This window comes from Camellia sinensis, chromosome 9 (genome assembly GCF_055761805.1).
Source record: "Camellia sinensis isolate YWXY chromosome 9, ASM5576180v1, whole genome shotgun sequence".
Lineage (NCBI taxonomy): Eukaryota > Viridiplantae > Streptophyta > Magnoliopsida > Ericales > Theaceae > Camellia > Camellia sinensis.
Window position 1 is genome coordinate 33241976 of NC_138969.1, and position 23007 is coordinate 33264982.

The window sequence follows — 23007 nt, forward strand, 5'->3', positions numbered from 1 at the left end:
GCATGTTCTACTTGATGTATTCAAAAATGTGAACTGTTAGGATTATCAAAATGAGCTCCGAAATGGGTCCATTTCACTGCACAACAAATGCTGCTGCACACTCCGCGCAGTAGCATCCCTAATCCCGTATAACATAAACCTAATTTCTAAATAATATATTAAATCTACCTTTTCAAAATCAGTGGGACTAATTGGTTTACAAAAAAATTCTTAAGACTAAACGGACCACCTTTCTTCAAGATGAGATTTATAAGTAAATTTTTCTTTAATTTATTTGTATTAATTTATATTGAAATATATAAAAAGTGTATGTAGTTGAATTATATTTATTTATGTTTTTTTTTACACTGAGCAAGAGTTTTTAATAAACAAGTCTTATACATGGCACTGTTCGTAAATGTCCTAAACAATACATTACAATTGCAAGGTAGGTTTTTATGTCATGACCGTACACATTATTAGCAAATTTTTGAACATGCCTTAAAAACCAAAGTGAAAACAAACCTTAAGCCAAATAGGAGAGACTAGGTAGAACATGAGGCTGCATATTTGAAAAGTAATTTGAATTGAAAGAATTTCTCATACATCTGAAAACAGAAGTCAATGCATATTGAAAGAAAAGAAATTCACTCGTTTTGTTTTTAGGGCTGGTTTGGTAATTGATTTTTTTTTTTAGAGTTTTTTTAATTTTTAACAAAAACACATATAGAAAAGTAAAGAAATGAATGTGACAATTTGTAGTGACATTTTAATTTTTTTTTTATTAAAATAGCCTATTAACAAACTAGGCTTTAGTTTTTAAATGTATTTTTTGATTTTTTTTTCTTTGTTGGTCGTATTCTGTTATTTTTAATGAATTTTTTATTTTTAGATACATCTTATCTAAATATATATAAAGTAAAATATTTCAAAGAAATACCAAAAATTAATAAATATAAAAATGTATGAAAATGCACTGAATTTATATTTTTTTCAAAGAAATTTTATACTTTTTTAAGTATAATCAAATTATCTATTTGTACATTGTTTTGATAATAAAATTTTTTTCTAATAACTTTTTAAATGTATTGTGTGTTTGTGGAATGATGGTTTAGTATTGGTAATGATAGTAAAAATTTTATCAAAGTAATAAAAGATTGGGATATTTTGACTTTGGTGATTAGTTTTAATTTATTTGTATTAGTTTATACTGAAATATGATATAAAAAATGTATGTAGTTGAATTGTATTTATTTATGTTTTTTTTTTTTTTTTTACACTGAGCAAGAGTTTTTAATAAACAAATCTTATCATAGCACTGTTTGTAAATGTCCTAAACAGTTCATTACAATTGCAAATTGTAATGTATAGTGACATGTATAAGTCCATAGAGGCCACGAATCACCTATGGACAATCTAAGCCCATCACTTGGAGCCCAATGTATAACCCAGCTGGTGAGGTCTAGGACAGCTGGAGTCCAACATGGCATAAAGAGCCAATGACATTCAGACACACGGCAAGAGAAGGACGAGCCACATCAGCAGACAAAGATTTGCAAAGTTATTGCCACTGCACATCACCATTAATGCAGCCCATCACAGCATTTATTACGACAACACCTCTCCGCCGGAACAGGACCCCCTTACCCTGAGCAAGGTAAGCTACAGCATAGGCTTTCGACGAGGAGAGCAAGTCAGAAGAGACAGTGAAATGATTGCCAAAGGATATAAGCGAACGTTGAATACAAGAAAAAGGTTAAGCTTTCTATCTCTAATCTCTCCCCATATACTCTATTTCTCTTCCTAACTTGTTCGTCGGAGGGTTCACTGGGGGACTACCTCGTTCCCCGTTGAACTTGTTTGCAGGTTATCCGGTGGGCTCGATCATCTGGGCTTGGGCTTGAGGAGCTTGGACCAGTTCGCTCCATTCACTGGGATAAACTGTATCAACAGTTGGCGCCATCTGTGGGAACGTTTTGCTCCTCGCGCCAGTTGTGTTCACTGTCACCAGAGACCCCGTTCCAACAACCTTTTTTTCCTACCCGTCAAAGTGCATGGTCACGACTAGATCCATGGCTTCTCACAATAATGCTGCCGACCATCAGGCCGACCTCCTCAATCCAAATAACCCACCACAGTATTTTATCGAGCTTACCAACAGCATTAACTGCATGGCCGAGCAAAACCAGGCCTTGATAAATGCTTTACTCCAAAGAAACCTTCCGATGCCTCCTCCACCACCTCCAGATATTCCCCCCAACCAAGAAAGAGCCCCGAGCCATACTGCCCCATAACTCCATCCACCCAACTTGGAAGGTTTGCAACCTCCCCACCCACATATAAATCCACCACCACCACCCCCACACCCATCGGTCGTAGCACCAGCCCCTAAAGGGGAGGCCAGCAGTGTCCAGCCTCCATTTACTGACCATTGTGACCACGTTCCCCTCTGGGACGCTAAGCTCCGAGCAATGAAGCTCCAACTCCAAGAGGTCATGTAGAACATTCAGCATAAACCCTCTACCACGGCAAATTCACCATTTGTTGCCTCCATCTGGGACAAACCTTTGCCTGCCAAGTTCAAAATGCCCACCATTGACTCCTTTGACGGTACGACGGACCCAGTCGACCATCTGGAGACCTACCGAACCCTCATGATCCTCCATGCCTTCCCTGACGAGATCATGTGTCGAGCTTTCCCCGTGACACTGAAGGGGTCAGCTCGACTGTGGTTCAATCAGTTACCAGCGGACTCTGTCTCCACTTTCCAGCATCTCAGCGACTCCTTCCTCAGCCATTTCATTGGAGCCTAGCGCCAACGCCGCCCTGCAACCCAACTCCTCAACATCCGTCAGACTGAGGGGGAGTCGCTGCGCAGCTTCGTTACTCGCTTCAACACTGAAGCCCTACAAGTAGCAGAGAATAACGATAAGGTCATCCTCACGGCTTTCATGGCCGGGCTACGATCGTCCGATTTCCTCTTCTCCCTCTCCAAAAACCCCCCGACCTCCATGGCAGCCCTATTATCCAAAGCCCAGAAATACATGAATACCGAAGATTCACTAGCCGCTTGGCAGGATCCAATATCCAAAAACCCGACCCCCAGAGAAAAGAGAAAAGACTCGGAACCTAGAAACACCCAGTATAACAGCCAAACACCCCAATATACCGACCGACCTCCTCGCACTGACTGGTCGGCACCGGCCCAACCGCCCAGTCGGTTCGAGCGGTACACGCCCCTTAATTCTCCCATGGAACAAGTCCTCCACCAGATCCAACAGGATTACCCCCTCAAATGGCCCCTACCCTCACGGACCCCTTCCAACCGGAAAGACCAGTCTAAATATTGTCGTTTCCACCAGGACCATGGCCACAACACTGATGACTGCATCAACGTCAAGGATCAGGTCGAGACCCTCATTCGTCAAGGGCGTCTCAGCCGGTTCACGGACACCCGCCCACAACAGAGACAAAGAACCGAGCCCCTCAGAAACAACCGTCGGCGTACCCCACCCTGGCAGCCAGCCCAACCTAACCAAGGTCATGACCGCCCCCCACAACAGCCTCGGCCCCCAGGTAATCCCCCTCCGCCAGTTGGTGAAATCCAAGTCATTTCCGGTGGCCTTGCTTGTGGCGGACCATCCCGCTTCGCTCAGAGGGCAGAGCTTAGAAAGATAAGGCAAGGCTCGGACAGAGCAGTGGACACGGTAGACCGACCCCCCAAAAAGCCCAAGTAGGGGACAGAGCCCATCACCTTTACGGACGCCGACTGTACTGGCATCCGTTATCCTCATGATGACCCTCTCGTTATATCTGCCCTTCTCTCCAACTATAAGGTCAGACGGGTTCTCATCGACAACGGTAGTTCTTCAGACAATATATTCCTCAGCTGCTTCTGCCAGCTCAAAATTGGAGAGGAAAGTCTGTCTCCCCTCCAAACCCCTTTGGTCGGTTTCACTGGTGACCGCGTGACCTCCATCAGCTCCATCGATCTCCCCATCACCATCGGCGAATATGCATGGCAGAGTACCAAGTTACTCACTTTCCTTGTGGTTGACTGTCCCTCTGCCTACACCATCATCCTTGGTCGCACCGCCCTCAACGCTTTCCAAGCTATCACTTCAACCTACCACCTCGCCATAAAGTTTCCCATCGACCAGGGCGTCGGGACAGTACGGGGAGAGCAGACCATAGCCAGGGAATGTTATGTCGCCTCACTCAAGGAAGTCAAGCTGAAGGAGGCCATGATCATTGAAGGACTTGACGCCCGAGATGAGGACGAGCTGGTCAGAGGCGAACCGATGGAGGAGCTCGTTGAGATTCCCATCGATCCCACCAACCCAATGAAAACTGCTAAGATCGGCAGCCAACTATCCCCCAAGCTAAGTCCGACCTTACCGCCCTTCTGACCGAGCACAATGATGTATTTGCCTGGACTCATTCAGATATGCCAGGCATTGACCCTTCTTTCATAACTCATCGCCTCAGCATTGAACCTCATTTCCGACCTTATCGCTAGAAGCAGCGCATCTTTCATCCGGAGCGCAATACTCTTATAGCCGTAGAGGTCGACAAGCTCCTTGAGGCCCAATTTATCAAAAATGTCGACTACCCTAAATGGTTGTCAGACGTGGTCCTCGCTCGCAAGAACAATGGCAAATGGCGACTCTGTGTCGATTACTCTGACCTGAACCAAGCTTGCCCCAAAGACAGCTATCCTCTTCCCCGCATAGATCTGCTGGTCGACACCACGGCTGGTCATCAAATGCTCAGCTTCATGGATGCTTTCTCTGGCTACAACCAAATCCCGATGCACCCGTCCGATCGGGAACATACATCCTTCATCACCGACCGAGGTACCTACCATTACCGAGTAATGCCATTCAGATTGAAGAACGCTGGGGCCACCTACCAACGGTTGATCAATACCGCCTTCCATCACCAAATAGGTCAGACTATGGAAGTATATGTCGACGACATGCTAGTCAAGAGCAAACTCTCCACTGATTATCTGATCGACCTGCGGGAGACCTTCGCCACCTTACGCAAGTACCAAATGAAGCTCAACCCAGAGAAGTGCGCCTTCGGCGTAGGATTCGGAAAGTTTCTGGGTTTTATGGTCAGTCAGCGGGGCATTGAAGCTAACCCTGAAAAGATCAAGGCCTTGGTCGAGATACAGTCACCCAAAATGGTTAAGGAGGTCCAAAGACTCACTGGCCGAGTTGCAGCCCTCAATCGTTTCATTTCTCGCGCAACAGATAAGTGCCTACCATTCTTCAAAGTTCTTCGGCAAACTTTTGAATGGACATCTGAATCCGAAGAGGCTTTTCAACAGTTGAAACAGTGCATGGCCAACCCTCCCCTCATTTCACAGGCAATCATGGGCAAACCCCTCTTCCTCTACTTAGCCGTATCAAACACCGCTGTCAGTGTTGCACTTATCAGGGAAGACGGCTCTGTCCAACAACTGGTCTACTACATCAGTCGGGCCCTCAGGGGAGCGGAACAGAACTACCCACTGTTAGAAAAATTGTCCTTGGCCTTGGTCACCGCCTCTAGACGACTCTGTCCTTACTTCCAAGCCCATTCCATAGTGGTCCTCACCGACCAACCCTTGAAGAAGATCATGCAGCAACCAGAACTTTCTGGCAGACTCATGCAGTGGTCGGTGGAACTCAACCAGTTTGACATCTCTTACCGATCCCGAACAGTAATTAAGGGGCAGGCTATAGCCGACTTCATCCTGGAATTCACTAATCCCACCCCAACCATTGCCTTTCCACCCCCACTAGCTCCCATCGAGCCAGAAGACCCTCACTCTTGGACCCTCAACGTCGACGGATCATCCCGCAGGCAAGGTAGTGGGGAGGGCCTCATCCTCACTGCTCCCGAGGGTGGTTATTTCAAATGTGCACTCCGTTTCTTGTTTGAGGCCAGTAACAATGAGGCCGAATATGAGGCACTGATAGTAGGCCTTCGCCTAGCCAGGGACATTGGTGTCAGCCACATCCAAGTGCTCAGTGACTCCCAGCTCATCGTCGGACAGATCACGGGAGAATTTGATGCGAAGGAGGACACAATGCGGGCTTACAGGGATCTTGCACTTCTCCTTGTTCGCCTCTTCAATACCTTCCACATCAAGCACATTCCTCGGATGGAGAACTCTAAGGCAGATGAGATGGCCCAGTTGGCTTCCGCAGACCAGTCCGACCTCAGCAGTGGTGTCCGCCTCGAATACCTATTCCACCCCTCCATTTTCCCCGACCACCATGAAATACAATTCCTCCGAAATGAGCCCATCCCTTGGGCATCGGACATCTTTCTATTCCTGACAATGGGGGAACTTCCAGACGACCAACAGCAAGCCGCCAAAGTCAGGGCCCGGTCGTCCAATTACATCATCGTCAGCGACATTTTATACAAACGTGGTTTCTCACGCCCTTATCTGCGGTGCCTCAATCCGACTCAAACAACTAATGTGATGCAAGAAATTCACGTGGGTATCTGCGGCAATCACTCGGGCGGCAGGTCCCTGGCCCACAAGATACTTCGCACTGGATATTTCTGGCCTACTCTCAACCAAGATGCAGCTGACTTCGTGCTCAAATGTGATAAGTGTCAGCGTTTTGCCAGTATCCCCCGTGCCCCTCCTACTAAATTGATCACACTTTGCAGCCCCTACCCGTTCGCCAAGTGGGGGATGGACCTAGTTGGCCCCTTACCCACCAGCCGAGACCAGACCAAATTTGCCATTGTCGCCATTGATTATTTTACTAAGTGGGTAGAGGCAGAACCTCTTGCCACCATTACCGAGTGGAACACAACCAAGTTCATTTGGCAGTCGATCGTTTGCAGATTTGGCATTCCCCAGGCCATTGTTTCGGACAACGGCAAACAATTCGACAACGCCAAGTACAGGAAGTTCTGTGCGGACCTCCAAATTCAACCATGTTTTTCTTCCCCCGGACATCCCCAAGCCAATGGCCAAGTTGAGGTCACCAACAGTTCTCTTCTGAAAATCATCAAAACCAAGCTAGAAGCTGCCAAGGGGCTTTGGGCCGAGAAACTACCAAATGTACTTTGGGCTTACCGAACTACAGCACGGACTCCCATTGGAGAAACTCCTTTTCGCTTAACATACGGCGCTGAGGCGGTTATTCCGGTAGAAGTCGGTCTGCCTACCCCTAGAGTTTTACATCCGGATCCAACACTAACGGAAGAGCTCCATCGGGCAGACCTGGACCTAATTGAAGAACTCAGAGAAACCACTGTTGTTCGACTGGCTTCATACCAACAGAAAATGAGAACACACTACAACCGCAAAGTCCGACCAAGGGAGTTCGTTGTAGGGGATCTTGTCTTGAGAGAAGAAACCCTTACCACCAAAAATCCGACCGAGGGCAAACTGGCACCCAAATGGGAAGGACCTTACGTTGTGAAGGCCCGACCACGTCCGGGCACCTACCGACTTCAGGACATGGAAGGTCGAGATCTCCCCCACCCTTGGAACGCTGAACACCTGAAGCGCTACTTTCAATAAGTCCCTACTGTTGTATTGCTCAGTTGTTGTATTTTCTTTTTGTTTTGTTACATAATGTCAACTTGTATCGACTGAATTACACTGATCATGACAACAAATCTATACCTTGGCTATCTATGTGTTGTCTCAAATAACATTCTCATTTGCAGCACTTATTACAAGTCTCAGCCAGACCGACCATCAGCAGCCTCAGCCAGACAGAGCACTAAAAGCCTCAGCCAGACAGAGCACTAAAAGCCTCGGCCAAACTGAGCACGAAAAAGCCTCGGCCAGACTGAGCACTAACAGCCTCTACCAGACCAAACATGAAGTACTCGGCCTGCCTAAAAAGCCTTAGCTAGACCGAGCACTAAAAGCCTCAGCCAGACTGAGCACCAAAAACCTCAGCCAGACTGAGCACTAAAAGCCTTAACCAGACTGAGCACTAAAAGTCTCAGCCAGACTGAGCACGAAAAAGCCTCGGCTAGACCGAGCACTAACAGCTTCTGCCAGATCGAACATGAAGTACTCAGCCTGCCTAAAAAGCCTCAGCCAGACCGAGCACTAAAAGCCTCAGTCAGACTGAGCACCAAAAACCTCAGCCAGACTGAGCACTAAAAGCCTCAGCCAGACTAAGCATGAAAAAGCCTCGGCCAGACCGAGAACTAACAGCCTCTGCCAGACTGAACATGAAGTACTTGGCCTGCCTAAAAAGCCTCAGCCAGACCGAGCACTAAAAGCCTCAGCCAGACTGAGCACCAAAAACCTCAACCAGACCGAGCACTAAAAGCCTCAGCCAGATTGAGCACGAAAAAGCCTCGGCCCGACCGAGCACTAATAGCCTCTGCCAGACCAAACATGAATTACTCGGCCTGCCTAAAAAGCCTCAGCCAGATCGAGCATTAAAAGCCTCAGCCAGACCGAGCATTAAAAGCCTCGGCCAGACCGAGCGCTAACATCCTCTGCCAGACCGAGCGCCACAGTCTCAGAGTCAGACTCAGTTACCTGCAATGTCTTGCCCCAAATGAGCACGCATGCAGGACTCGGTCAAGACCACCCATGCAAATTCCATGCTTGTGGAATTAGTAGACACACTTAGTCACAATTCTAGCTCCAAATCTCTAGACCACTCTTTGCTCAATCGAATTCCAAAACCGTTCTAACACAAGTCAGGTTATGCTTTTCTCAATCACACTCACAAACCAAGCCTCACTCCGTAAACCACTAACCTACTTGAGCAGTGTGGCAAACGCAAACTTGTAATTTTACTACATTTTAAATTTCACCTTCACTCTGCATTGAGTTTTTATTACACGTTTACTCTGCATTGAGTTTTTATTACAAGTTCACCTTCACTCTGCATTGAGTTTTTATTACACGTTTACTCTGCATTGAGTTTTTATTACAAGTTCACCTTCACTCTGCATTGAGTTTTTATTACACGTTTACTCTGCATTGAGTTTTTATTACAAGCTCACCTTCACCCTGCATTGAGTTTTTATTACACGTTTACTCTGCATTGAGTTTTTATTACAAGTTCAACTTCAGACGCACAAGCAAAAATAGTGAAATGCACAACACAAATGAAATTTTATTTATCCACAACTTTATACAAAAGTTCATTACAGCAATTCAAAAAAAAAAAAAAACAACAGCAAAAACAATGTCGGTGCACAGTCTCTTTCTCCTTCCTCCCCAGTTACTTCTCCTCACTGGAGAGGAGGTCTTCTTCTTCAATGCCCTCATCTAGGGGGGTTTAGGCCACATCGTCTTCGCCAATCGCTACTAAGGTCTAAGTCTGGGAGCAGCTCTTCAGCTCTAGGTTTGAACGTCTTCCAGCCACTGTCCCAGTACTCAGCCATTTCGTGCTTATAAAAGTCTGACTGCTGGAAGCTCTCAATAACTTCTGCTTCAGTTCTGCCTCCAGCAGTCGTTCTCGATGGGCCCGCCCCCCCAGATTCTTGCCTAGTCAGGCTGCTCGCGACCGCGGCATCAACCGCTATCTGAAATTCGGCAGACCCTTTGAATTGCTCCACTGCTGCGACGCACAGATCGGGATAAGCCACCTTTTCAGAGGCTGCCTTCGCCCTCTCTTCGTCCAGCTCTTTCTGCAGGGTCGCCCTTTCCGACATAGCCTTTGCCTTTTCCGCCTCCAATTCTTTCTTCAGGCTCTCCTTCTCCGCCGTCGCCTGCGCTCTCTCTGTTTCCAACTCCTTCTGAAGCCTCCCCTTCTCCTCTACTGCCTTGGCGCGCTCGCCCTCCAGTTCCTTCTGGAGATCGCCCACTTTGCCATCGGCCTCATCTTTTTGCCTGACCATCTTTTCATTACTGCTCATGGCCTCTTCATGTCGCTCGACTGCGACGGCGTAGGCTCTTTAGGCCTCCTTCAACTTCTTCTGCTCGCCAGCAAGTTGGAACTCGAGCGACACAACCTGGCAGCGTGTGCTCTCCAGCTCCACCATAACTGCTTGCAGATCAGCATGGGCAGCTTTCTAACTCGCCCTCTCCCTCTCCAACGTCGCAAGCTGGGCCTTGGTCTCATCTGCCTTGAGTTTGGCAGCCCCCGCTTTCCTCAACAGAGCCCCTGCTAAGGTGGTTACCTTCATTTGGGCGGAGCATAACCCCCTCAGCAGTTCAGCCTCGTTGAATCTGGATGCCGAGCGCAGGGCTGCCTCTTCTACGATCCCCACCAGGCAGTCTGCCCCTGCCCTAGCTGGGCCTTCTTCTCCCTCCAGTCGCCCAGCCACCGCCGAGCGTGGTAGATCGCTGTGGTCAGACTAAATCCCCCTCATTGGGGTGTAGGGTCCCCCTAGGGCTGCTCTTCTCTTCTTGAGCCAGGGCCGCTTGCCCTATCTTCTCCTTGCCCTTTAGGGGCGGCCCTCGCGACCCCTGCGACGATCGCCGCCACCATTGGAACCACCTCCATGCCCTCTGAAGCAACATCCACCGTTTCTGGGCCACCTACTCTTCCTGGGGTCCCCTCCACTTCTCCCCCCTCAGCCCCCTTGGCAGCACTGGTTTCCTTTACACTTGTCTCCCTCCTCCTTCTGGGCAGGCACTCCCTCACTCCGCCTCACCCTCTTTTTCTTCTTCCCAACGCCCAACACCTCCATCTCCTTCCAAGACCTCTCATTCAAAGGGTCTGTTGGGGGCGGCCGTGGCACAAAATCGCCTAAGTTTTTCTCTCCCAAGGGTTTGGGGCGAGGTCGAATCCTCTCCCTCACAACCGGTTTTGGTGGTCGGTCGGCCTGGGACTCTTTGAATTTTTGGGCTTTAGCAAGGATGGCCTAATCTTCCGCCTCTTGAGCCCTTCTCCTCGCCTCCAACTCCGTTTGGTCAAGGTCCCCACTACTTGGCTTTGGACCCAACCCTGCCTCAAACAATGCAGACGGCTGAACGAGCTCGTCCCATTTGGCCCATTCTTTCTCCCTCCACTCCTTCACGCTCTTCACCCTCCCCTCCGCGGCTGCTCCCAGTTTCGGCTCCACAGACCTGATGGGTACTTTCCAAATGGTGCGCACTCCAAGCCCCCCATTGGCAGACACGTAGAACCATCGTGGTCGCCACCCCTTGATCGACGACGGCAGCCTCGCTACCAACCCTTTCCCCACTGCTGCCTGCAGAGTGACCCACATCTCCTGTTGCCCCGAGGCCTTATAACATGCAAAGAATTCATCTATTGTCATGGCCTCCTCTCCATTCGCCTTCGGTCACGCACTTGCACAGGCCAGCAGGATCTTTCATGCATTGGGCATTAGCTGCCCCGGTGCTACCTCCAGACGGTTGAGCACATCCACTACCACTTGCGGCAGTGGCAACCTCAGCCCACCCTTCAGAGCTTCCTCATAAAGGGAAAACTCTCCTAGCCTGGCGTCAGACGGCCTTTTCATTGATGTCGGCAACAATAACTCCACTTCCCCAGGGATCTGGTATTTTTCGCGAATAGCCTCCAACTCCACCGTAGTAATCATGGATTTGTCAGCCTTCGTGTGCCAATGATCTGGTTCTGCCTGGCTGATTGGCTTTGGAGCTGCTATCATGGTGGAACCATGGGATCGTACCACCGACTCCCCCACCCTCTCTGTCCTATACTGCACCGCTAGCTCCACTGCATCATCATCTCCACGTGGGTCCACCCTGACAATTGCATTTCCTTCTTGGGCCATTTCTGTGGTATGTTTGTGAATCGCTTCGGCGGCAGGCACAAGGAAATTGAAAAAGTGTTGTAGAGGTGTATTGTGAGCAACAAAGGAATTCACACTTGGAATATTTTGATTTTTCGTAAACAAATAGGTGAATCGAATAATGCCAAAAGCCCTCGGTTTGCCCGTATTTCAAGGATCCCAATTAATTTTCGCCAGTTTGAAAACTTTTCAAAATCATCCGCCAAAATTGTCTCTTCAACACCCATAATGACTTACCATTTCATTTCTGATCCAACGCCTAATCTTTCCCCCTTACGAGATGTTGCCACGTGTACGACCACGATCCACTGTCTCCTCCCCTTACCCTGTCTTTTCCACTTCAACTCACCACGTGACACGCCGCGTCTCGAGCCCCACGCCCCTCTACCTCATCCTTCGCGGTCGGCCCTCCTTGCTGTCGACCATACCACTCGGCCAACACCGCGGTTAGCCCTCCTGCTCGACCAAATGCTGCGGTCGGCCCTCCCGCTCGGCCAACCACTGCAGTCGGCCCTCCTTGCTGTCGACCAGCCCACTCGGCCAACATCGCGGTCGGCCCTCCTCACGGTCGGCCCTTCCGCTCGGCCAACCACCGCAGTCGGCCCCCCCTTCGCAGTCGGCCCTCCTTGGTGTCGACCATCCCACTCGGCCAACCTTGCAGTCGGTCCTCTCCGTGATCGGCCCTTCCACTCGGTCGCCCTGCGCAGTCGGACCACCTCCTGGTCGGTTCACCCCCCTCGATCACCCCTTCCGGTCGACCTCCATCCTGCCAATCCCGAACACGCTCATCTACGTCATTAATATGCCCTTCGTTGGACTAAAGCTGCACTCGGGAATGGGGGACTACTGACATGTATAAGTCCATAGAGGCCATGAATCACCTATGGACAATCCATGCCCACCACTTGGAGCCTAGTGCATAACCCAGTTGGTGAGGTCCAGGACAGCTGGAGTCCAACATGGCATAAAGAGCCAATGACATTCAGACACACGGCAAGAGAAGGACGAGCCACATCAGCAGACAAAGATCTGTAAAGTTATTGCCACTGCACATCACCATTAATGCAGCCCATCACAACATTTATTACGACAACACCTCTCCGCCGGAACATGACCCTTTTACCCTGAGCAAGGTAAGCTACAACATAGGCTTTCGGCGAGGAGAGCAGGTCAGAAGGGACAGCGAAATGATTGCCAAAGGATATAAGCGAACGTTGAAGACAAGAAAAAGGTTAAGCTTTCTATCTTTAATCTCTCCCCATATACTAACTTGCTTGTCGGAGGGTTCACTGGGGGACTACCCCGTTTCCCGTTGAACTTGTTTGCAGGTTATCCGGTGGGCTCGATCATCTGGGCTTGGGCTTGAGGAGCTTGGACTAGTTCGCTCCATTCACTGGGATAAACTATATCAACATATAGTGTCCAAGTAATTACGGTGATGGTGAAAATGGAGGCAGATGGATCTACTTTTTTCTTCTTTTTCTTTTATTTATTTCTTATAATTTTTTATTCTCTTTATCCCATAACCTCTCGTAGAGATGGCAATCAGAACCCGGCCCGACGGGGACCTGATCCCCTGATCCCGAATTGAGCGGTTATTCCTCGAAAAATACCCCCGACGGACTGGGGATGGTATTAAAAATTAAATCCCCTATGATATTCGGGCGGGGGACGGGGATACATGTTTCAGCCCCGGACCCGGCCCCGGCCCCGATCCCTGGCCCGGTTGCCCCCTGATGTGAAATTACTCTTTTGCCCCTGCTTATATATAACACTGTGTAGGGTTTTGTTTGAACTCTCACACACACTCAACACAAACACAACACAGAGCTGAGCCGTCTTCTCTCTCTCTCAATCTGATATGTCTCTCATCACTCTCACCCTTACGGTCTCACCCTCACATAAATCTGATATGTCTCTCATCACTCTCACCCTGACCCTCACCCTGACCCTCACTCTCTGATGATCTGTCTGTCTCACTCTCACCCTCACGGTCTTCACCGTCGCCTCCTCCGGCGCCTCTCGCGGCCTCCTCCTCCGTCGGCTCCGTCGCCTCTCGCCTCCCCCTCTCTCTGCCACGGCAGATCTGAGAAGATCCCTCTTCCGCCACCATCGATTTCGTCCCTCCTCCGCCACCGTCGATTTCTTCTCTCTGCCGCCACTGTCGACAGAGGTGTCAAGTCACGATCCATTCAGGTTAGGGATCCCACACTGGAAGGTGCTATCGTGCGCTGAGGATCTATGGTGCTATCGTGCTATCCTACACTACAGTGACGGGTCTGTGGGTGACTTTCTTCTCTCTACCACGCAGATTTGTCTCTATTTTTTTTTTTGTTGATGATGTTGCTGCCTTGATGATGTTGTTGATGAAGTATTTATTTATTTGTTTATGATGTTACTGCTGTTGATGTTTTTGTTGATAAAATTTTTTTTTTTTGGATGATGTTGTTGATGATGAGTACGGGGATTTTCCGGGGTCGGGGAAACTCAATCCCCGTTGGGGGCGGGGGTGGGGGGAGGGATGGGTTCCTCGCCGGGGATGGGATTTTTATAGTTTCGGGGACGGGGAGGGTGATCCCTAGCCCCGCCTCGGCCCGTTTCCATTCCTAACCTCCCGTCACATGTTCTCCACATTATTTCCTTTTTCACCTCCATATCATTATTATTTTTAACCCACAACTTCAGGAACCAGCAGTCTGATCCCACTACCCCTAACTTTATTTATTTTATTTTAGAGTGTTGCTATTAGCACCTGTCAAAATTCTTTGAACCCCCCATTTTATAATTTTTTTTATTACAATTATATCCTAAAGTGAAATTACATTAACAGACATTATTAAATGGAACACTCACCTATCAATAAGAACTAATACTCTATAATATTAGACACCCACCCCCACCCCCACCCCACCTCTAACTCCAACTATACGTATTCCATGTTTGTAAATCCTAAACCTATTACTTTTCATAACCAACTAACATAAACCTTAAATCTATTATTTTTCATAATCATCTTAAATCCTGAATGTGTCATCTTTATCACCATCATCAACGCTATTGAACTTGAAAGTTTTGCTTCAAGTATAACGTATACTTCATCACTTATTTCACTGTGTAAAGTAATGGAGGACGAGGACAATAGTTTTAGTGAGACCGGCGTTCCATTGGTAAGTTTATTTGTCTTGTATTAACATTCTCGGTCATTTTCGATCGTTCTTGTTTCATTCGAGCTGTTTGGTACTGGTTTGCTGACTGTTAGAATTATGTTCGGTAATATAGTACTGAACATAGTCCTTTCGTTCAATACGTAGGTTCCGAACATTAATGCAGATAGTCAGTTATGTAATTTTCTTTGTTAAACTAACTTAGAATGGAAAAGAGTGAATTGGAATGGATTTAAGTTATGTATTTTGAATGGATTTAATTCATATTATTTTAAGTTGTGAATTGTAATGGATTCAAGTTACACAGTGATGAACAGATTTTGTTTGGACATACAGTGCTGATAGGATCATTATTGTTTGACAAAACAGTTCTGAACAAAATACATTTTTTCGGCTACACAGTAGTGAAAAATTGTTTTGGGCTACATTCAGAATACTGATGGTGATTCAGACGAGGTTTTTTCTCATCTTACAAACGGTTATGCAAATCCCGTAGAAATTGGAGTATCTTTGATCGATCTCAGCAATGATGAAGATACAAAAAGCAACGAAGAAGATGATGATGAGAGGATGAGAGAGGTTATTGATTTGGCGATACGGAGAGCGTTCAGAGAAGATGAGAGTCGTTGGAATGCTCCGTTGACGGCCGAGATGACGACGAGAGTGATGGAGGGTTAGGGTCCAAGAATTCTATACTGGACCAAAGCTCCAAACTCTAAAGATTGAGTGAGTCAGGGAAGGAGAGGGATGAAAAATTAGGTGAGTGTGTATATCATTGTGAAAATATTATGAATATGGGTAGATTTGGTAATAAGTGGGGTGTCCAAAAAAATATTATTAAAATTTAAGGTTTAGGATTGGCGTCCAAAGAAATGGGGGGTCCAAAGAATTTTGGTAGTTGCTAATAGCAGCACTCTTATTTTATCTTCCTTTTCCATTCAAAAAAAAAGAAAAGAAAAAAAACAAAACAAAACACTCAGAACCCATCATCCCTTTTCTCTCTCGAGATTTCATTATTTTAACACTCAGTTGGTGAGCTTTTCCAGATTCCTGTCCCGCTACCTTCATTTTCTTTTCTTTTATTTTTTCTATCTTTCTTTTTCTATCAATATTTCATTTTTATACAACTCAGTTGGTGAGCATCATCCCTTTTTCCATTATCACAAAAAAACCTTTCTACCATTTTTTTTAACATCTCCATTCTGTGTTGAGCCGTTCCGCTCCACTTTATCACTCCCTTTGTTTCAACCTCCAATAGGTTTCTATCTTCAAACCTATTTAAGTTTGAGGGGGGGTATTATACATATATCATGGTGAGCATGGTTACACACCATACGAACCAAAGGGTTAGCAAGAGAGTTAGTTGAGAATTCATCGAGAGGAATGTGACTAAAACCTATTAAATAAGAGTTATCACAACGACAACCCAACCTAGTTGACTGGAGATCCCAAGATCTAGGTTCAAAGGGACAACCGAGTTGTGTATGACTCAGAAGGATCACTGGGGAGTCTAACTTCTACCCATTTCTATGATGAAATAATGATGTCTGCAGCATTTTAGGTTAAGTAAAATTTTAATGATTCTTATAGCTAGGTATACCTAATGGAGTATAGCAGGATACTCTTCATAAGAATCACCTATGTGAGTGTGAACTAGGCCGGTTCTATGAGATTTGTGAAGGGCTACAATTCTCTAGAGCACTCATGAAAGACTAGGTTGTTCAGGGCCAAAATGAACACAATAGTGAGAACTAAACTGTATCTGGGATATACTGTGTGAGTTCTATTGTCTTGGTTTACACAAACGGCTGAACAGTTCAAGACATCATGTTCACTGGTCAGCTAGTAAATCCGATAGTGTCTCACAAGGGAAGGTTCAAAGTCAAAAGCTACATATCCTTTGCAGAATATTTCCAATTTCTGTACTCTTTGTAATTAGATCATGTTGTTGTATTTTCGCTCCGTCAAATTCCATTTATGTGGGGGATTGTTAGAAAATTTGGTTTATAAGGCTTATTTTGGGCCAACTTTGAACCCAAAATTGAGTGGGCCCCAAACATCTTTTGGGATGGGTCCGAAAAGGTGATGTGTTCATTGTCGTATAGCAAGTCACACGGTGAAGACGGTTCGTCAAAACCATTTATGAGTGAATGGGAACTTGACGTCGTTTTCGGGTTCGTGGAATGTGCATTTAAAGAATTAAATGTGGGTTTCCTTGAAATGGGTTGTCCCACATTGAAACTTTAAGAGAGCTTTGTTGAATATATAAGCTCTAGATTACAACACTTGGGTTGGGCCCCAAGGGGCACCCCAAGTTTGTAGAAGGGAGGAGTTATGGACAAAGTGAATCTTAGACAAAACCACCACATGTGCACCGCTGCCACCGTCCGATTGGTCGAGCCGAGCCGAGCGTGGGTGTGGGTTATGGGTCGGGTCGATTCTAATATTAATTTTTTGGAGAAAATTTATTTGAACTTTTTTCCAAAATTCTTATCGAAATTAATTCATTTATGAATTTAATTTTTCTGTCCATTTGTTACATCTTCAGTCCAATTTTTCAAACAGATCAAATCGTTCAAACAGTTTTTCGGATCTGTTGGAATGTAGACAGATTCAAATCTGCCCAGGCAGATTTGAACAGATTCAAACTGCAGTTCACAGGTTCAACTGTGACCAGATCTGTTCAAAATTCTGAACTGCATCTATTCGACAGCTTTCATACTTGTTCAGTTTTCTAGACAGGTTTATTACTGCTGAGTTTCAAATAGATCGGAAAATAAAACTGCCAGCAGTTCTGGACAATTTTATAACTGTTGCAGTTGCAGATCTGTTTGAATTTTGAATCATATTTGTTCAAAACAGTTTCACATGTTCACTTCATTTTAGCACATGTTTGGGTCAGTTTGGATTGCTTATAAATTCATACCATTTCCAGCAGTCTTGGGGATCTGAAATCAGTCTGAATATCATTTAGAAAAATTATGTTCTCCTTATTTTTCCTGCTCTATTTGCATAAATTCTTCATATTAGTTTTAGGAATTTTTAAAGAGAGTATAGAACACAATGTTCTAGTTCGTCGGACAAATTTGTTTGGAGTGCTACTACAAATTTGTGAAGATCATTGTATCTTGGGAGATAGACTCCACATAACCGTAAGCACTGTAGCAGGGCGAATCTGTCTTAAGGACAGAGTGTCACACACTTAACTTGATTTTTTATTTTTTCATTTGGTTCGATAAAATAAATTCTGTAAGTTATTTATTTTATTTTGTTTGATTTAGTTTCAATTTATTTTATTTACACATAAGATTATTCCAACATATGCATCTTCAATATTGCATTAAATGGGTTACAACATGGTATTGACTATGCATAGAAGAAGGCTTTCAGATCATTAGAGCAACTGTTGTGCTATTATTTGGGTCAAAGCTAAAATTTCACAACAATCACTATGTTTGGTTTTAATTTTTTAGATTCAATTTTTTATAAATTGAGTTTTTTGTTTGGGTGAAGTACTAATAAATCCCAAAATATGATCTTGTGAACTATTTAGTCCTCTCTTTTTTCTAATGAACCTAAAGATTTCATTAAATTGGAAATTATATAAAAGGGTAGTCATTTACATGTTTGGGTTTAATTTTTTAGGGATAAACGTGGGTTTCTCAAAATGTAAAATTACACATTTAGACAATTTGCACTATAGAAGTTTTGGATTTTCCCTCATTCTACAACAAATTACACTTTACGAACAAAAACCTAACATTTTAATGTAACATTCCAATAACATAACACTTCAATGTAACACACTAAAAAATTCATTGGTGTACTTTTCCTAAACGTAATAACGTAACACTCAAAAAAAAAAAAAACTTTGGTGTACTTTTCCCAAACATAACGCTTTAATGTAACACAGAAAAAAAAAATAAAAAAAAATTCTTAGTGTACTTTTTCCAAACGTAACACTCCAATCAGTGTAATCCCAAATGTAGCACTTCAATGTAACATACTCCAATATAACATACAAAAATACTAAAAAAAAAACTTCTTAGTATACTTTTTTCAAACATAACACTCACAGTTTGAAATTATATATTTGCCTAAAACTTACTAAGAAATATTTTTGGAGTGTTATATTACAGTGTTATGTTTAGAAAAAATACACTAAGGAGTTTTTTTATGTGTTACACTAGAGTGTTACGCTAAGGAGTTCTTTTGAAATGTTATATTGGAGTGTTACGTTTGAAAAAAGTACAGTAATGAATTTTTTTATGTGTTACATTAACGTATTGCACTAAGATTTTTTTTTAGTGTTACATTGGAGTGTTACTTTTGAATGTTATATTGAAGTATTACACTTTTTAGTAGGTTAATACGCTTTGTGGATATGAAGCCCACTATTTTTTATCAATTAAAATTTATGTAATCATTTTAGACTAACACTAAGTAGGTAACATCAACAATCCCCACAATCACTCTACGAAATTTTAAAAAAAATGAAAATGTTAAACCATACATACACCCAAATCCCAAAAAACTATCAAAATCAAATATAAAATAAGGGCAAACAAGTAAACTCTAATATTACTAAATCAAATCAATAATACATACTATAAATAAAAAGGACTAATTGGTTTATAAAAAAAACATGTAGGACTAAATGGACTAACATTTTTTCAAATGGAATTTATGAGTTAATATTTTTAAAATTTATAATAGCTAAAAGGACTAGGTTTTAAATTAACTCATAAATCATAACATTATATTAGCTATTATAATAGTCCTTTTAAATTAAACGGGATGCAAATTTAATGAATACTTTTAAAATTTTAAGTAATTTTTTTACATTTTTATATGGACCTCACTTAAATGTATCAAAAATAAAATATTTGTATAAAAATATTTTAAAAAATCAAAATACAAAAGAACACAAAAATGTACTAAATTTTCGTATTTTTCTATATTTTGATATTTAGTGATTTTTTTTAAAAAAATCACAAATATTAGGAAAAATTACTCATAAATCCTATTTTGATAAATGTTGCTCTAATTAGTCCTGAGTGTTTTTCTTTAAACCATTTAGTCCTTTTTATTTTTGACATGATATATATTTTTGATATATTGTATACGGAGTTTACATTTTTACCCCTTTTGATTTCATTTTGCAGGTCTCCCAATCTCTCCATTGATGGCAGCTCCGTCACTGGCATTCAAGTTCGCTTCGTTCTTCTACAAAACCGGCCTCATCTGGCACGATCTTCGAAATTTCAATCTCGCCAACACTTGCTTCGAGAAAGCCACAGATCTCACCTCTAGGATCGATATTGGGGTTGTAATAGACAGCGAAGAGCGAAAACCCCTACTAGGTTTGAACATCGCGTGATCGAGAACGGTTTGGAAAAATTGTGCTGTTGAAGAATGAGGTTTGTGGTGTGAACGGAGGGTTGAAATTGATGAACAAAGCTTTAGATCTGTGCGAGAAGGGGCTGAGGATCGTGAAGTGGCAAGACAAAACCCTAGCTCTCAAAACATTGAGATCAAAGATGCTTAGATTCATTGCGGCTTCACATTTGCAGAGAGATGAGTTCGCGAGTGTGTTGAAGTCTGTTAGGGTTTTGAGAGATGGTGGTGGTGGAGGAATTATTCATTGTTCGCATCATAGCATCGTCCACAACACACATGCCACATAACTTAAGCAATGGTATCAACAATGGTGCTGGTAATTTCAAATGCAATATATGCTTTGACTTAGCCCAAGATCCAATTGTTACTCTTTGTGGTCACCTCTTTTGCTTGCCTGATGTTTCATGATGTTTGATGATGTAGTTGATGTTGATGATTTTTTGATGATGTTTGATGATGTTGTTGATGTAATTGATGTTAGATGATATTTGATGATGTTCATGATGTAGTTGATGTTTGATGATGTTGCTAATGTTTGATGATGTTGATGATGCAGTTGATGTTGGAAGATTTTGATGATGTTCACGATGTAGTTGATGTTTGATGTTGTAGTTGATGTTGTTGATGTTGATGATGTTTTGATGATGTTGTTGATTTTATATGATGTTTAATGATGTTGATGATGTAGTTGATGTTGCTGATGGTGATGATGTTGATGATGTAGTTGATGTTTGCTGATGTTGATGATGTAGTTAATGTTGATGATGTAGTTGACATTGCTGATGTTCGGAAATGAGGGAAATCATAAAAAAACCTATAGTAAGCTTTTTGGGTAATTTTGTCATTACAACATCAGTAAAAACTTACATTTGCCTTCCATAAAAAAAAATTACGTGTTAAATAAATGGGTATATACGTAATTGACATTCAAGTAGCACTTATCAGTCTACAAAATAAAAGGTAGGACCAAATGGTTTAACAAATTAAAATTTGGGATTTATTGGTGTTTTGCCCCAAATATTATACTTGTGTATCTAATTTTTTTTTTTATAAAAAAAAACTTAAAATATTAGAAAAATACAGTAAAAATAAAAAAATATGAAAAATAATTTTTTTAATTTTTTGAAAACTTTTTTATAAATGCATATTATCTTCCATAGCAAATTATAGAAATGATATAAAATTTAGATATTTTCCTCGAAAATTTTGACATTTCTTATCAATTTTTCCTTCTCTATCCTAACTTTTCTCTCTCATATAGGACTAGTAATCGGACCTTTAAATCCGCCGACAAAGCATCACAACATTTGAAAACCCTAATCTTGTCGCCTTCCGAGGAAAGTCATGCGACACGTCACTAATCTCCTCCATTAGTCCGCATTAGTCCGCTGCTTTTCGCTCCCACCAACCACATCACCATCACACTTTCGGATTAATGTTTGGCAACTTAGAGCATCTCCAATGGTTCAGCATTTTTTTCATCAAATTTGAGTAAAAAATGGCTCATTTTCTCAATTTGATATCAGTTGCTCCAACGGTCCATCAAAACCCGTGGGTCGACCGGTAAGGGTAAATATATATATATATATATATATATATATTTTTACCTTTTTGAACTGTTTGAACCCACCTATGTGAACTGATCTATGTGAACTGGGGAAGGGGTGACCGGTTGGTCGACCGGTAAGAAAATTAATTTTTTTGTATTTTTTTTTGGTTTTCCTCCATTTCTGTTCCTAATTCTTTTCCTATTTCTTTTTCCCTCCATTACATATATGTCGTTTTGGTTTACCTCTAACAATGATTTGCTTCTAAAATCTCATATAAACACATTATTCATATGCTAGACAACTCCACACAACTGATACGATCATAGCTTAAACAAAACAGAGCATAATGAATACCTTCAAATCTACGATATTGACTTCATTTTCATCCTCGTCTTCTTCCTCCTCCTCTGATGATGAGTCTGATGATGAATGTATGGTCACACTTTTAGGGGCTTATGAGCAGAATAATAGTTGTATGCTTCAGATTATTAAGTCAAGTGATAGTTCAAAGAAAATAGGTGGTTCTGTTGTAGGCCATAAGTATATACGTAGAGATAGAAGGCAGGGTCATGACAGATTGTTTGCAGATTATTTTGCTGTAAATCCAGTGTATTTATTTACAATATTTCGGAGACGTTTTCGAATGTGTCGTCCTTTGTATCTGCGAATTTTGAATGCAATCCAGCACACAATTCATATTTTGTTCAAAAACAAGATGCAACTCATGTAGTTGGATTATCTCTCCTACAAAAAATGACTTTAGCGATGAGAATTTTGTCATATGGTGTCGCAGCAGATGCAGTTGATGATTACATACGTTTTGGGAAAAACACTGCAATTCAAAGTTTGTAATAATTTTGTAATTCAGTGATTGAAATCTTTGGAGTAGAATATTTGAGATCTCCGACACCAACTGACATTGCTAGATTACTTGTTATTGGGGAGGTTCGAGAGTTTCCGGGTATGTTGGGAAGTTTAGATTGCATGCATTGGGAGTAGAAAAATTGTCCAAAAGCATGGCAAGGTCAATACGTAGGCCATCAAAAAAAGCCAACCATTATTCTTGAAGTAGTAGCTTCTTATGACTTATGGATTTGGCATGCTTTTTTTGGAATGCCTGGCTCACACAATGACTTGAATGTGTTGGACCGATCGCCTTTATTTTCTGATCTTACGCAAGGTAAAGCTCCCCCTATCCATTACACTATTAA

At 43.3% G+C, this 23007-nt stretch overlaps 1 protein-coding gene across 3 annotated transcripts in view; it reads right to left on the minus strand.

The window, feature by feature from the left end:
- Positions 1–19404: 19404 nt before the first annotated feature.
- The window catches only part of LOC114306480 (putative LRR receptor-like serine/threonine-protein kinase At1g07650), a 31650-nt gene continuing 28047 nt past the window's right edge, over positions 19405–23007 (minus strand). The window contains exon 25 of one of the 3 annotated variants that reach the window (XR_014339533.1): positions 19405–21025. The gene's annotated coding sequence lies outside the window, so the exon portion shown is untranslated. Of the gene's footprint in view, positions 21026–21220; positions 21693–23007 lie in introns of those variants that run through there. The other 2 variants (XR_014339531.1, XR_014339532.1) reach the window with 2 other exon arrangements.